Below are 14797 nucleotides of genomic sequence, written 5' to 3' on the forward strand. Positions count from 1 at the left end.
TTAATGACTCAGAATACCCCCCCCCCCCTTTTTATATTTGTTTTATGTATAACAAAAGGTTTTATATTACGTAAAAATAGAAATATGTATGTTAATATGTGGTTGTCATTTGTTTGATACCTGGTGCCCTAATAGCCCAAGTGCTTAAGTGTTTTTGTGACTCTAACTAATAATAGGATGTGGCTCCTTATATAACACCCATGATTTATACTTGTATGAAAAAGTATCCTGTTCTCTTTATATTGATTCCTTTGTGTGAAATTCTTGGTGTTTCTGCCAGTCCCCCTGCTTTCCTATTAAAAACTGACCACACTAAGCAGGAGAACACATCCATCTCAGTGCAGTCAGTTTTATGGCTGTGCTGGGAGCACAGCCTACCTGTCCTCCAATGATTAGACTTCTGCTGATATGCCCTTCTGCACAGCCATTTACTGGGAAGATTGATGTACTGCTGTTTCTCCACTCCCATCTTTCTACGCCTTTTATGCAGAACAAAAAAAAAGGTATTTATAATTTTTTATATCTATACACAAATATTTTTCCTATAATTTCTATTTTAAATTGAATGAGTTGTTTCAGAAGGTGAGGGTTCACATACTGTATACTGTATTTTAAAGAAAACCTGCACTAGGAGAAGCTAAAGCTCATTTCTAATACCCAAATATCCACCTGTCCACTGGACCCTGTTCCCTGTCAAATACTATCCTACACTCCCTAACCCACATCTTCAATCTCTCCCTCTCTTCTGGTATCTTCCTTACCTCTCTAAAACATGCACTAGTCATCCCCACACTTAGAAAGCCGTCCTGGGACCCTACCAATCTTAACAATCTAAGCCCTATCTCCTTGCTCCCCTTTTCCTCTAAACTCCTTGAACACCAGGTCTATAACCGAGTGACCACTTCATTAGTCTGGATTTCGCCCTCAACACTCCACGGAAACTGCTCTTTTAAAACTCACAAATGACAAACAGCAAAAGCAAAGGACACTATTCTGTACTCCTACTTCTGGACCTTTGGGCTGCCTTTGATATGGTTGACCACCCCCTCAAAAAAACGTTACTCCTTTGGTCTCCGTGACTGTACTCTTGGCTGGCTCTCATCCCACCACACCTTCAGTTTCACTTGCAATTCTACTTCCTCCACTCTCCTTCGTTTCTCCGTCTGGTTCCCCCAAGGTTCTGTTTTTGGACCTCTCCTATTATGGCTTTCAAAATCATTTCTACGCTGACGACACCCAAATCTATCTGTCCTCCCCTCAGCTCACTCCATCAGTCTCCTCACGCATTACACTAACTTGCTAACAGACATATCTGTCTGGATATCACACCACTTCCTCAAACTCAACTTGTCCAAAACTGAGCTCATAATAATTCCTCCCCTGCCTCTTCCTCTGACATCTCTATCAAGAGCAATGGCACAACCATCTACCAATCCCCGCATGCCAGGGTGCTAGGTGTCATCCTGGACTCTGAACTCTACTTTCGGCCCCACATTCAATCACTTTACAAAGCTTGCCACCTCAACCTCTGCAACATCTCAAAATGCGTCCCCTCCCTAATGAAACCACAAAGCTCTCGATTCACTTCCTGGTTATCTATTGCGTCGACTACTGCAACTCCCTCCTCATTGGCTTACCTTTAAATAGGTTATCCCCTCTTCAGTCTATCATGAATGCTGCTGCCAGACTCATCCACCTTACGAACCGCTCAGCATCTGCTACCCTCTCTGCCAATCCCTCCATTAGCTTCCGCTCACCCAACAAATTTAGATCAAGATACAAACAACTTACAAAGCCATCCACAACTTGACCCCCAGCTACATCACTAACCTAGTCTCAAAATACCAACCAAATCATCCTCTTCGTTCCTCCCAAGACCTCATGCTCTCTAGATTCCTCCTCACTTCCTCCCATAACCCCATCCTTTGGAATTTCCTACCCCAAGCTGTCCGACTATCTCCAACTCTATCCACTTTTAGGTGATCCCTGAAAACGTTTCTCTACAGAGAAGCCTATCCTGCCTCCACCTAACAACTGTACTTCTTTCATCGTCTCATCCCCCACAGTTATCACCTTTTAAATTACTTGACCCTCCCTCTTACTGTAGATTGTAAGTTCTAACGAGCAGGGCTCTCTAATTCCTCCTGTATAGAATTGTATTGTAACTGTACTGTCAGCCCTAACTTTGTAAAGCACTGCGCAAACTGTTGGTGCTATATATATCCTGCATAATAATCTGAGGTCTAGTGAGTGCATTTTTACAGTAGGAGGGGGGAAACCTGTGTTTACTACTGACTTATGAGCTTGGCTGTATGTACTACTGGCCCTGTGCTCTGCACTTCTTTTTACTGGCCCCTGCGCTCTGTGGTTTTTACTACTGGCCCCTGCGCTCTGCACTTCTTACTACTGCCCCCTGCGCTTTTTACTACTGGCCCCTGCGCTCCTTACTACTGGCCCCTGCGCTCCTTACTACTGGCCCCTGCGCTCCTTACTACTGGCCCCTGCGCTCCTTACTACTGGCCCCTGCGCTCCTTACTACTGGCCTCTGCTCTCTGCACTTCTTAATACTGGCCCCTGCGCTTCTTACTACTAGTGTCCTTACTGCAGACTGATATTATTGATCTGGTAACTAATCTACTACATGTCTGTGTCACAGGTTTCCGCTTATTTACTGATACAGGACAAAACATTGCATCTAGTTATGGTGACAAGAAAAAAAGCATACTCCAAGAATAAGCTAACTCCGTATGGGATTCTATACTTGTATGCAAACAACCAATAGATCATTTATTTTATTTCAGGTACTTATATAGCGTCGTCAATTTATGCAGCGCTTTACATATATATTGTACATTTACATCAGTCCCTACCCTCAAGGAGCTTACAACCTAAGGTCCCTAACACACATTTATACATATACTAGGGCCAATTTTAGACAGGATCCGATTACCCTACCAGCATGTCTTTTAGAGTGTTATAGGATCCAATTCCCTCTTCAGTGTGGTTTCCTTATTTACAATAGCACTGGAACATTCAACCAGCTAATATTTTCTAGTAAGGAAATCATAACGTCACGATTAGTTCTATAAGGATGTGGTAAGGAATCGAAAAAGGCTCTGAAAGACAGCTGAGTGTTAAATGTTACGGTTTCTTTTAAAGCACAGAGCACTGAAAGGAGCAAGTCAATCTGCATATTTCTGGGGCTGCTGTCTGTTCTACAGTAGATACAACCATTTTTTGCATAGTTGGATAGCAGGATAATCTGCTAGTCAGATAGAAGCTGAGGTGTGCAAGCTGGCCACGCCACTTAAGAGAGCTCTGCAAGCTGTACCCAAAAAAAGGCAGTCAGAGTGAAAAGTGAACTAGTCAACAGTACTGGCTGTGGTCTCTCTGCAGTTGGTCTTTTCCCATTACTGATTTAACACGCCTTGTTCTGTCGCTCTATATGAAGGTGGCCATCTTGATAGAGGACAGGCTTTACTTCCTCATGTCACAGCCTCCAGCAAGGACAACAGTGCAGTAGTGAAATTTTACACTATCATGTGTCAAACACAAGGCTCGCAGGCCGAATCCAGCCCGCCAAGCCTCGTCTTGTGGCCCTTGCACGCAGTTTTGCAGCCAGAACATGGCAGATCTCCATTCTGCCACCTCCAGCTCTCACTTGTAAACACCAAAGCCTTCAGTATTTACAAGGGGCAGCTTTGCTTAGCGGCTCCCGGATCTAAAAGATCCCTGCATGTGTTTACGGTGAGGACAGATCTCCAGAGATAGAATGATCTCCCTGAAAGGTGTGCTGCCTACATAGGGAGGTACTAGAGCCCAACCAAGCAGGAGAGAAAGATTTGAGGAAGCTTTGGGGGGGGGGTTGGGGCTGCACACCCTGCACTCTGTACACAGCACACTCCTGAACTCTGCACTTTGTATGCGTCAGGCCTCTAAACCCTGCATTCTGAACATAGTGCACTCCAGAACTTGCACACTGTTTGTAACGCACTCCTGAACCCTGCACTCTGTACGTAATGCACTCCTGAACCCTGCACTCTGTACGTAGTGCAACCCTAAACCCTGCATTCTGTACACAGTGCATCCCTGAACTCTGCAGTCTGTACGTAATGCGCTCCTGAACCCTGCATTCTGTACACAGCGCACCCCAGATACAATTGGCCCTTTGAGAGCAACCATAATGCTCATGCAGCCCGCAACTAAATGGAGTTTGACACCCCTGCTGTAGACAGAGAAATGCTAAGGCGTCCTCACATACTAGGAAGTGTACTGTTATTTTTTAAGAAGACAACATAATGTACTTTTTTTCAAGGTACACGTGAGGCACAATTACCTCTTTTAAATGTTCCCTATAACATAGCAAATCTTCACTTTTTGAATTCAGTTTCACATTAAAGCGTTATTAAACCCATAGCCAAAAATGTCAAATATTGCATCTTATCAATCTTACCTTTTTTTTTACCTGCTGATCTGGCAACACACCTCTTGTATTAGAGTGTCCCCACTATGGCTGAATGAGCACAGGGGGCACATTTGGACAGCAGCATTGTCAGTCAGGAGGGAGGGGAGTGTTAGATGTACTAGCAGATTTAAATACATTAACCAATTGAAGCCAAGCTTCTGCTTGAACTTTATCAGCAGTAACAGCAGTTTATTTTCTTTTGAGATAAAGGTTTTACATAAATAAATAAAAGCTGATCATTCTAAGCACCTCTGCCAGTGCAAAAATGGTTTGTCTAATCTCTGTAACTGATACATATATCTGATGGAGAGCTTGTGGTTTTGAAAAGCAACAGACCTAATGGCTAGATCACCAGATGAACATAGAAGAAAGCCTAAAAAAGAAAACGAATGCAGCCATCACATTCAAGAATTGGTAAGCTGTAATATAATAAATGTTTGCTATTGGGTTTAATACCACTTTAACCACTTAAGGACCGCCCCACGTACATTTACTGGCAGGGCGGCCCTTAAGCGCAAAATGACATACCTGTACGTGATTCCTGTTGTCAGCTCTGAGGCGCGCGTCACCGGAGCTGCACTCCCGCTGTGATTGGATCGTTTGTAGGAGAGGCAGACTGGCCTCTTGTAAACAAGGCAGACCGCTGTTCTGTCACAGAGGGAGAGAGAGAGATCTTGTGTTCCTGCTAATCAGGAACACAGATGTCTCTCTTCTTCCAGTCAGTCCATCCCCCACACAGTTAGAAAGCATTCCCTAGGAGCACACTTAACCCTTTGATTGCCCCTGATGTTAACTCCTTCCCTGTCAGTGTCATTTACACAGTGTCAGTGTATTTTTTTTTAGCACTGATCACTGTATTGGTGTCACTGGTCCCCAAAAAATGTCACTTAGGCTGTTTTCACACAAAAATAGCGCTTGCAAAGCGCCTGTAAAGAGCCTCTCCTCTCACTCCAGTGTGAAAGCCCGAGTGCATCTTTGAGGTGCTGTAGGAGTGGTGTATACACCGCTCTAAAGTGCCCTTGCCCATTGGAATCAATGGGCAGCGCCGCCAAAGAGCCGGCAAAGTGCCACTGCAGCTGCACTTTGCCGGCGTTTTTAACCTTTTTTGGCCAGCAAGCTTTTTGGGTTAAAAGCGGCTAAAAATAGCGGCGCTTTACCACCGACGCCCACAACACCCCTGTGTGTAAGTAGCCCTAGTGTCAGATTTGTCTGCCGCAATGTTGCAGTCCCGCTAAAAATCGCCAATCACCGCCATTACTAGCAAAAACAATAAAAAATAAATTAAAAATCCATAAATCTATCCCATAGTTTGTAGACGCTATAACTTTTGCACAAACCAATCAATATACGCTTTTTGGGTCATTTTTTACCAAAAGTATGTAGCAGAATACATATTAGCCTAAATTGATGAAGAAATTTGATTTTTTTATTGGATGTGTTTTATAGCAGAAAGTAAAAAATATTGTTTGTTTCTTTTTCAAAATTTTCTTTTTTTGTTTATAGCGCAAAAAATAAAATACATTTTTTTGGGGTACAGCATCGTCCCACCCATGCAATTGTCAGTTAAAGCAACACAGTGCCGTATCCCAAAAAAATGGCCTGGTCAGGAAGGGGTTTAAACCTTCCCGGAGCTGAAGTGGTTAAGTTAGCATACAGAATTGCGGACAAAAGAAAGTTGACTTTGTGGGGAGGACTAAGGGTTTTTTTTTTTCATTTGTCGGCAAGAATAAGTCTATGTGGCTAATAAACTGCACATAAATATACGTGTTTTAGTGAAACAGTGAAAGCTCTGTTTTAAACTTTAAGTGTGCTTAATTGTCTGTACAAATAGGTTAAGCAATACTACAAAGTATATATTGTTCTAATAAGCCATGCATTTATAAAGCACCACATCATTTGGAATGTTATTGAAAGAGACTTTCTACTTTTTCTTCGGCTACGTCTTGTGCTTCAAGACAATTACTATATTTTAAGTTCTAATTTTGAATCAAATGACTTGTTTTTTTTTTTAGTAAAGACTGCGCTGTCCCTTTTGTTCTATGGCACAGGGTACATGTCATTAAAAGTGGAAATTCCTGTAAGCATTTTTGGGAAACAAAAAGGTGTTTATATGCAATTCTAACATTAATGATGTCTTGTATTCTTGTTGAATCCTATGGTCTTTTCCCCAGCAGAGTCATTTAATAGTTGCTTAGTAACCGGAGGAATACCGTACATGCGTACTAGTGAATAACTGCAGTCTCGCTTCTGTTTTGTCTCTGGGCAGCAACATGCTAGGGAACTATTTGATGGTAACACTGTGAAGGGCGATTTCAAGGTCAAAGATAGTAACGATGATGACCTTGCAGATCACAGGCAACCCGGGCACAAGTTACGAGCCCATAACACCTTCGGTAGTCTACGAGTGCTTTAGGAATACAAATGACACCGAAGCACCAAGTAGTCTGCATTTTACACAGTGAGGGTTTTTATGCAGCAAGCACACAAATCCTGCCGTACGCCTCTGTTAGGGTTGTCATAAGATTGCAGTGCATGCAGTTCTCGAAACCTTGGACAATTCACCAGCAAAACAGAACGTCAGAGAAATCAAGTCAATTTAAAGCATGTTATGTAAAGAATATTTAAACAAATCAAAGAATCCGCTTTTGTACAGAGGAAAATTGGGACAGACTGTAGTAAAGCTAGACTTTCCTTACAAGATCTAGGGGGTCGATTTACTAACGGCAAATAGGCTGTTTACTTTGCAAGGAAATTTTCACTTAGCTTAGTGAAAGGGGTGAAGCTCTGCTGATTTCAATCATTCAATAATAAGCAAAAACACTTTTTTTGTTCACCAAGCTAAGGCCTCATTCACACAGGCGTAGTGATTCGTGTGAAGAGGCCATCCTCACTTGTACGAGTTCGAAAAAATACGATTTTTAAAACAGCTTACCTGTAAAATCCTTTTTTTGGAGTACATCATAGGACACAGAGCCTCAAGTAATTACTTGGTGGGTTATGGGCCTACCTTCAGGTGTTGACACTGGTATAACCAATACAGGAAGTTGACTCCCCTATATAACCCCTCCTCCTTCCAGAAGTCCTCAGTTTTTGTAGCCAAGCAATATAAGTAATATACTCTCACCCCATAAAACAGAGGGGTGGAAGCTCTGTGTCCTATGATGAACTCCAAGAAAAGGATTTTACAGGTAAGCTGTTTTAAAAATCCTATTTTCTTTATCGTACATCATAGGACACAGGGCCTCAAGTAATTACTTGGTGGGATGTCCCATAGCAATGCTACTTGAGGGGAGGGAGACACAACCCGTAGGGCACCCCCAGACCTTGAGGAATTATACTGCTGCTTGCAGCACACTGCGCCCGAAGGCGATATCCTCATTCCATTTTACATCTACTTGATAAAATTTTGTAAATGTATGCACTGAAGACCAAGTCGCGGCCTTGCAGATCTGAGACATGGAGGCCTGGTGACGCACTGCCCAAGAACCACCAACCGCTCTGGTAGAGTGCGCCTTAACTTGAAAAGGGGGAATCTTTCCCTTTAAATCATAAGTTCAAATTATAATTTGCCCAATCCACTTAGTCACAATGGATTTTGACGCTGCCTGTCCTTTTTTAGGACCCTCTGGGTGACTTTTCTTCCTTGGAACATGGTTTTGGAAAAAATGATGGCAGGACAATATCTTCATTCAGATGAAAGCCTGAAACCACTTTTGGCAAAAAGCCTAGATGAGGGCATAACACCACTCAGTCCTCATGAATAATCAAATATGGCTCTTTACAGGAAAGAGCAGCCAATTATGAAACCCTCCTTGCTGAGGATATAGCAACCAAAAATATCAGCTTCCTAGTCAGAAGGACTAAGGGAACATGCTTTAATGGTTCGAATGGCGGTTTTTGTAACACTGACAAAACTAAATTCAAGTCCCAAGGGCTTAAGTGTGATTTAACTGCCGGATTAATCCGCATCACTCCTTGCATGAAACCCTGGACTAAAGAATGCAAGTGGTCTTTGAAATAAAATTGATAAAGCTGAGACTTGGCCCTTAATAGTACTCAGGGCCAACTTCATCTCTACGCCTACTTGTAGAAAGGCAAGAATTCTGCCTCCAATTTATCCCCGAGGGTGCCAACCCTTGGATTCACACCAGGAAACATAAGCTTTCCAGACGCTATAATATATAGCTCTAGAAGCTGGCTTCCTAGCATTAAAGTAGAAATAACTGCCCTGGAAAGCCCACGTCTTTTCAGAATGTGGGTCTCAATAGCCAGGCCATTAAATTTAGCATTCATAAAGTAGGATGGAATATCGGCCCCTGTGTGAGCAGGTCTGGCCTTAGTGGAAGGGACCACAGATCCTCCACTACCATCTTTACGACCTCTGCATACCATGACCTTCTGGGCCATGCTGGTGCTGCCAGAATTACCGGTTTTCTTTCCAGCTTGATCCTGCAAAGAAGTCAAGGCAGCAACTGAATAGGGGGAAATGCATAGATCAGTAAAAGCTGATCCCACAGTATCAATGCATTTGTTCTGCATGCGAATGGATCCTTTGTTGTGGACACAAAGTTGACTAATGCCGCGTACACACGAGCGGACTTTACGGCGGACTTTGCCCGGCGGACTGGATTTCGTCGGACAATTCGATGTGTGTGGGCTCCAGCGGACTTTGTTTTCTCAAAAGTTGGACGGACTTAGATTTTAAACTTGTTTAAAATTTATCCGTTGAAATCGAGTCCGGTCGAAAAGTCCGCTCGTCTGTATGCTAGTTCGACGGACAAAAAGGCACGCTAGGGCAGCTATTGGCTACTGGCTATGAACTTCCTTGTTTTAGTCCGGTCGTACGTCATCACGTACGAATTCGACGGACTTTGGTGGATTGTGTGTAGGCAAGTCCGTTCATTCACAAAGTCCGTCGGAAAGTACGTCGAAAAATCCGCCGGGCAAAGTCCGCCGTAAAGTCCGACCGTGTGTACGCGGCATAACTCTATGTTGCACTGGATGCTAGAAGATCTACATCCGGAGTCCCCCATCCTTGACAAACAGCCCGAAACATGTCGGGGTGAATAGACCATTCCCCTGGGAATAATCTGCTGGCGGCACATGTAGTGCGCGAGCCAATTCTCTATTCCCGGAATGAAGAGTGCCGATGGGCACGGAATATTTCTTTCTGCCCAAATTAGAAATATGGTTCATTTCTCTCTGCACTGAGAGATTCTTGGTGCCCCTTTTGGTGATTGATATAGGCCACAGCCGTGGCATTGACGGATTTGATCCTGTCGGGACAATCCCTTAACCTGGAAGTCCAGGCTTTTAGAGCCAGACGCACTGCCCTAATCTCTAGGATGTTGATGGGCAAGGCTCTTCCGGTTCTTGAACACTGTCCTTGGACAGTTGTCTTCTCTGTCATTACCACTTTCCAGAAAAGTGGTTTGAAGTATTTACCCTTTAGGACATTCTTTAGTAACCACCAATTGAGGCTTTGGGACACCCTTGGGGACAGCCGCATTGGCAAGTCCAAAGCTTGGATCGTTTTGTACCAAGAAAATAGAATACTGTTTTGCAACAGTCTCGAATGGAACTGGGCAAAGGGAACTGCTTCGAATGAAGCCACCATCCTTTCTAACAACCTCATGCAAAGGTGAATGGAGGGACCTCCTTTTGACCTGACCATCCGCACCAACTCTTTTATAGAGTGGTGTTTTTTATTTTGTTTTTTTGTTTTTTTTCTGGGCAAGAAGACCCTTTTTCTGGGCTGTATCTATGATCAGACCCAAATACTGCAGCCCTTTGTTAGCGATTTTAATGGAGACTTTACTAGGTTGAGAATGCAACCCAGACCTTTCCAGGTAACTGGTTGTAATGCGTACACCTTACTCCGAACAGCGATTGGTCTATTAGCAATAGATCGTCTAGGTATGCCAAGACTGTTTAAGCCCTGTGCCCTTGACCTGGCTACAGGTGGGGCTAGCACCTTTGTGAACACTCGAGGTGCTGTAGCTAGCCCAAAGAGCAAGGCTATAAACTGAAATGCTGCTGTTCTACTTCAAACCGCAGAAACCTTTGGTGAGCGGGAAATATATGGACATGCAGATATGCATCCCTGATGCCGATAGGCGCCAGAAGTTTTCCTCCTTGCAGGATAGAAACTACTGACTTGATCGACTCCATAAAAAGGAGCGGATCTTCAGGAACTGATTTAGATTCTTTTAGATCAAGAATAGATCTGTTGAATTTCTGCGTGGCTCTGTACATGTACAGGAAACGCATAAAAAAGGCAGAGAAGGTTCCAAGGAACCTAAGAAAAAACAGAACTATCAGCTGACTCTACTAGAGGTAGCTTGAAAGAGGCACAAATCATCTCTGTAAGAGGTTTGTACCAGCAATTTCTCAGATTGCGAGGCTGAAAAAAAGTTCAACTCTAGTTGTCTCCTCTGCAGGGGAGTAATCGGTTTGCCTTTCTTCCTGATTACCTGAGGGGAATCCTTCATCCTCTACCCACTGTTCCCTTGATAAGGGATCTCAGGTGGGGGAGGGGGATCTAACACGCTTCTCATCCTTGGATAGCGGATGCGATTAAAATCACAAATTTTCCTTCTAGGCCCTGCAGGGCATAGGAAAAACGCATCTTCAATCATGTATACAGGGGCTGAATATTTTCTCCTCTTAGGCTCAGTTTCCACTATTGGAACCCCAAAGTTGCGTGATTTTACTGTGATCCTTTGCCGCCGAGAATACGTCGGGGCGCGATTTTGATGTGACAGGAAACAATGTCTGTGTATTCTAGAGGTTTATGGACCTCAAGTCGCATCAAAGTGATACCAAAGTAGTGCAGGGACTACCTTGAAGTCGCACAGATCTGAACAGTATTTCTTGGAAATCATGCCCTAGAGTCTGACGGTGGAGGCTGTCACTGCTGCCTAGAGGCAGCTGTCCCTGCGCAGGGGAAGGAATCTGTTTAAGTGACTTGTCCAAGGTCACAAGGAGCCAACGTGAGGACGAGGTCCCAGGTCTTTCAGGAAGCCTCCCATGGCTACGCTGGCCATCAGAGTAGTTAACCTGTGAGGAGTGGCTCCTTTACTAGTGAACTCCGACATGTGGATCTGAACCCATATCTTTCAGGAAGTTTCCCATGGCTGCACTGGCTGTCAGAGTACTTAACCTGTGAGCTGTTGTGGCTTCACTTTAAATAAAAGGACATTTATACCTTCTACTGGACAAAAGAGCTTTACTGCTAGAGATCATTTGGATGTATTTCACCAAACCTTCCCCAATGAAAAGGGAAACTGGTCAGACACCCTTTTTTTGCAAGATGCTTCGGCTGACCAACCCTTTTAACCACAGGGTCCTAAGGATCCTTGAGAAAGTCACGTGTCAGTGATGCAACGCGTGGGAGGAGCTTAGGACGTTCAGTGCTGCAATACACCTGAAGGTTAACAGCAGCTGTTTCTCTATGGGAAACCGCGTCCACAGCGGCTGACTGCAATCTGCATATTTGAATGCTTCTAATAGACCGGGAGTTTGTGAGTTTATCTCTTGTCCCTGTTTTTGCTTGTGTACTATCTAGTAAGTTCACTGCACAATGATCTATTTTTTCTTTGCTTGCTTTGCATAAAACCTTTATCCTGAGAGCCGAATCACCAGCAGTATTATGGCTAAAGTGGGATGCAAGAAAAACTAAATATCCTGATACAAACGATCTAACCCAGTGAGTCAATCAATCTGGATTAAGGGAAGGAACTGTTTAATTATTTTTACTTTCCCTCACTATTTATCTCTGCCTGGACATTGTACTCAGAGTGTCATTATTATTTTATTTATATTCACCGTCACATCACCAATTTGAAGATTTATTTTGGCAATTTGAACTCATCTATTAGCACCATAAATATTTATCTATTTTATTCACATGTATGCATTTTTTATTCCTGGATTTAAGCTTAGTCGCAGCAGCATATTGTGCACTATTTATTTAAAGCGCATCAATTTTATACTTAGTACTATGGCGAAACATATCGCCATTGGTAGGAGGATTTTAACAAAAAAATTCCAACTCCTTATCTGTTAGATGCTTAAGCAATTATGCATCTTTATTGATGCTGGAAATCGCAGCGTCTACTGCTGGTACTTTCCAACCTTTGTGAATTTTTCCTCCATGATAGAGAACTGAGAAACTCTTTGGAGGGAAAAAATGCTCATCCAGATGATACCATTCAGCATAAATAAGAGCTGTAAAAGTTTTTCTTTCTTTTTTTTTTTTTTTTTTTTTTTTTTAAAAACCAAAGAAGGGACCTGGACTTTCAGCTTACTCTGTTAGGAGTAGTATAAAAAGTGGAATGAACCATCAATCTGTCAGATTGTGTGGTTGCATAAGGTTCATCAACTGTTGTTTCCTCCGCAGAGGAAAATTTGGCTCGTTTTTCCCTGTGATCACCTGAGGATAACACCTCATCCTGTGCCCACTGTTCCCTTGGAAAAAGGGGTTTGAGGAGGGCAACAAGGCAGAGGAGAATGCATCTTCAGTCACATACACAGGGGCTGAAGTGTGAGAAGCAGTTGCACCACCAATTGCTTCCAATGATTCACCCTGGCTTGCCATGTCAGGTATCTCCGGAGAGGATGACAGTGTGGAGGCATGACTGGAGTTCCCAGCGTCTGGGGGTGGAATCCTTGGTACTTTTGTGGTACACTGGACATCAAATGTGCTAAGCACAACAGCAGAGGCACTTTAACAAATTATGGTATTTGCTGAACAATAGTTTTAGCAAAAGAAAACAATGTCGCCATAAGGATCAGCCTTTGATGCTGAGTACCATAATATTTCCTGTGCTGGAAATGCCTGTTTACACACCTTTACATGCCCAGCTCTCCTGTGTCTTAGTGTGACAGACTTCTGTCTTCAGGATATGAACTGAGAGCGTCTGTGTTAAGCCTCAGGTGAGAACCTGATTACACATAAGTGTCAGCTGTTACCACACCTCTCCAGGAGGAGAGGGGAGGGGGAGGGGAATTTTTATCAGCAGTGTTTGTTGAGCTCCTAGTTTTAAAGGAAGACTTTACACAAAAAAATGCAAATGGCTGGTTTTGTATGTTCATAAACTACTGCTGTAACCCCTTTAGATCCCTCAGAAGAGGAACACCATCTGTTCAATTACGAACTCCCCTCTGGCTGCAGGGACCACACCCGCTGCTATAGCCAGACACAGAGCTGCTGAAAATGCACCGTACTAGGTAAGTGTAATATACTCCCTCTAGAGGAGACATTTTAAGGCATACAGTTATACATATATATATACTGATGATTTAACAGATAGATCCAACTTTCACCCATCACGGCGGGCAGCGTAGTTAAACCTTCAAAGACTGGGGCCCTTTAAATAGGGGTTCCGCTCCTTTGGACCTGTATAGCACCCCTCAGGAACAACTTTAGGTAATATGAAAAACCAAAAAGAGTCCTGGTTCCTAGGGTCCAGCTCTCAAAGAGAAGCTTACAGGCAAAACCTCGTTTTCAATGCGAGGCCCAGGTACCATCCTATGGCCTCAGTGGCGAGGATGGATCCGGTTGTGGAGGTTTTTTAAATCCAGCATAGATCCCTCCCTGGGGCTCCTCAGAGCACATGTTCACTCGTGACCAACACCTTAGACACTGGCAAAAAAACTGAGGACTCCTGGAAGTAGGAGGGGTTATATAGGGGAGTCAACTTCCTGTATTGGTTATACCAGTGTCAACACCTGAAGGTAGGCTCATAACCCACCAAGTAATTACTTGAGGCCCTGTGTCCTATGATGTACGATAAAGAAAAGACACAAGTCCATCAAGTCCTACCTATGTGTGTGATTATATGTCAGTATTACATTGTATATCCCTGTATGTTGTGATCGTTCAGGTGCTTATCTAATAGTTTCTTGAAACTATTGATGCCCCCCCTGCTGAGACCACCACCGATGGAAGGGAATTCCACATCCCTGCCACTCTTACAGTAAAGAACCCTCTACGTAGTTTAAGGTTAAACCTCTTTTCTTCTAATTTTAATGAGTGGCCACGTGTCTTATTAAACTCCCTTCTGCAAAAAAGTTTTATCCCTATTGTGGGGTCACCACTATGGTATTTGTTTATTGAAATCATATCCCCTCTCAAGCGTCTCTTCTCCAGAATAAGTTCAATGCTTGCAACCTTTTCTCATAACTAATATCCTCCAGACCCTTTATTAGCTTTGACATGTACTAGTGATCAGAGGCCGGTAAGAGTACAGTGTCTGAGCAGCTACATCATACACACGGATTACGCTATGGTGTTTCCCTTTCTTTTCCCGGGGAACCTCCGAATGGGAA

General features: G+C 43.4%; 1 protein-coding gene across 1 annotated transcript in view; it reads right to left on the reverse strand.

Annotated features, from left to right (window-relative positions):
• Positions 1-14797, reverse strand: part of SLC22A23 (solute carrier family 22 member 23) — a 231441-nt gene that overhangs the window by 128227 nt on the left and 88417 nt on the right. The window lies entirely within an intron of this gene.

This window comes from Aquarana catesbeiana, linkage group LG05 (genome assembly GCF_042186555.1).
Source record: "Aquarana catesbeiana isolate 2022-GZ linkage group LG05, ASM4218655v1, whole genome shotgun sequence".
Taxonomy (NCBI): domain Eukaryota; kingdom Metazoa; phylum Chordata; class Amphibia; order Anura; family Ranidae; genus Aquarana; species Aquarana catesbeiana.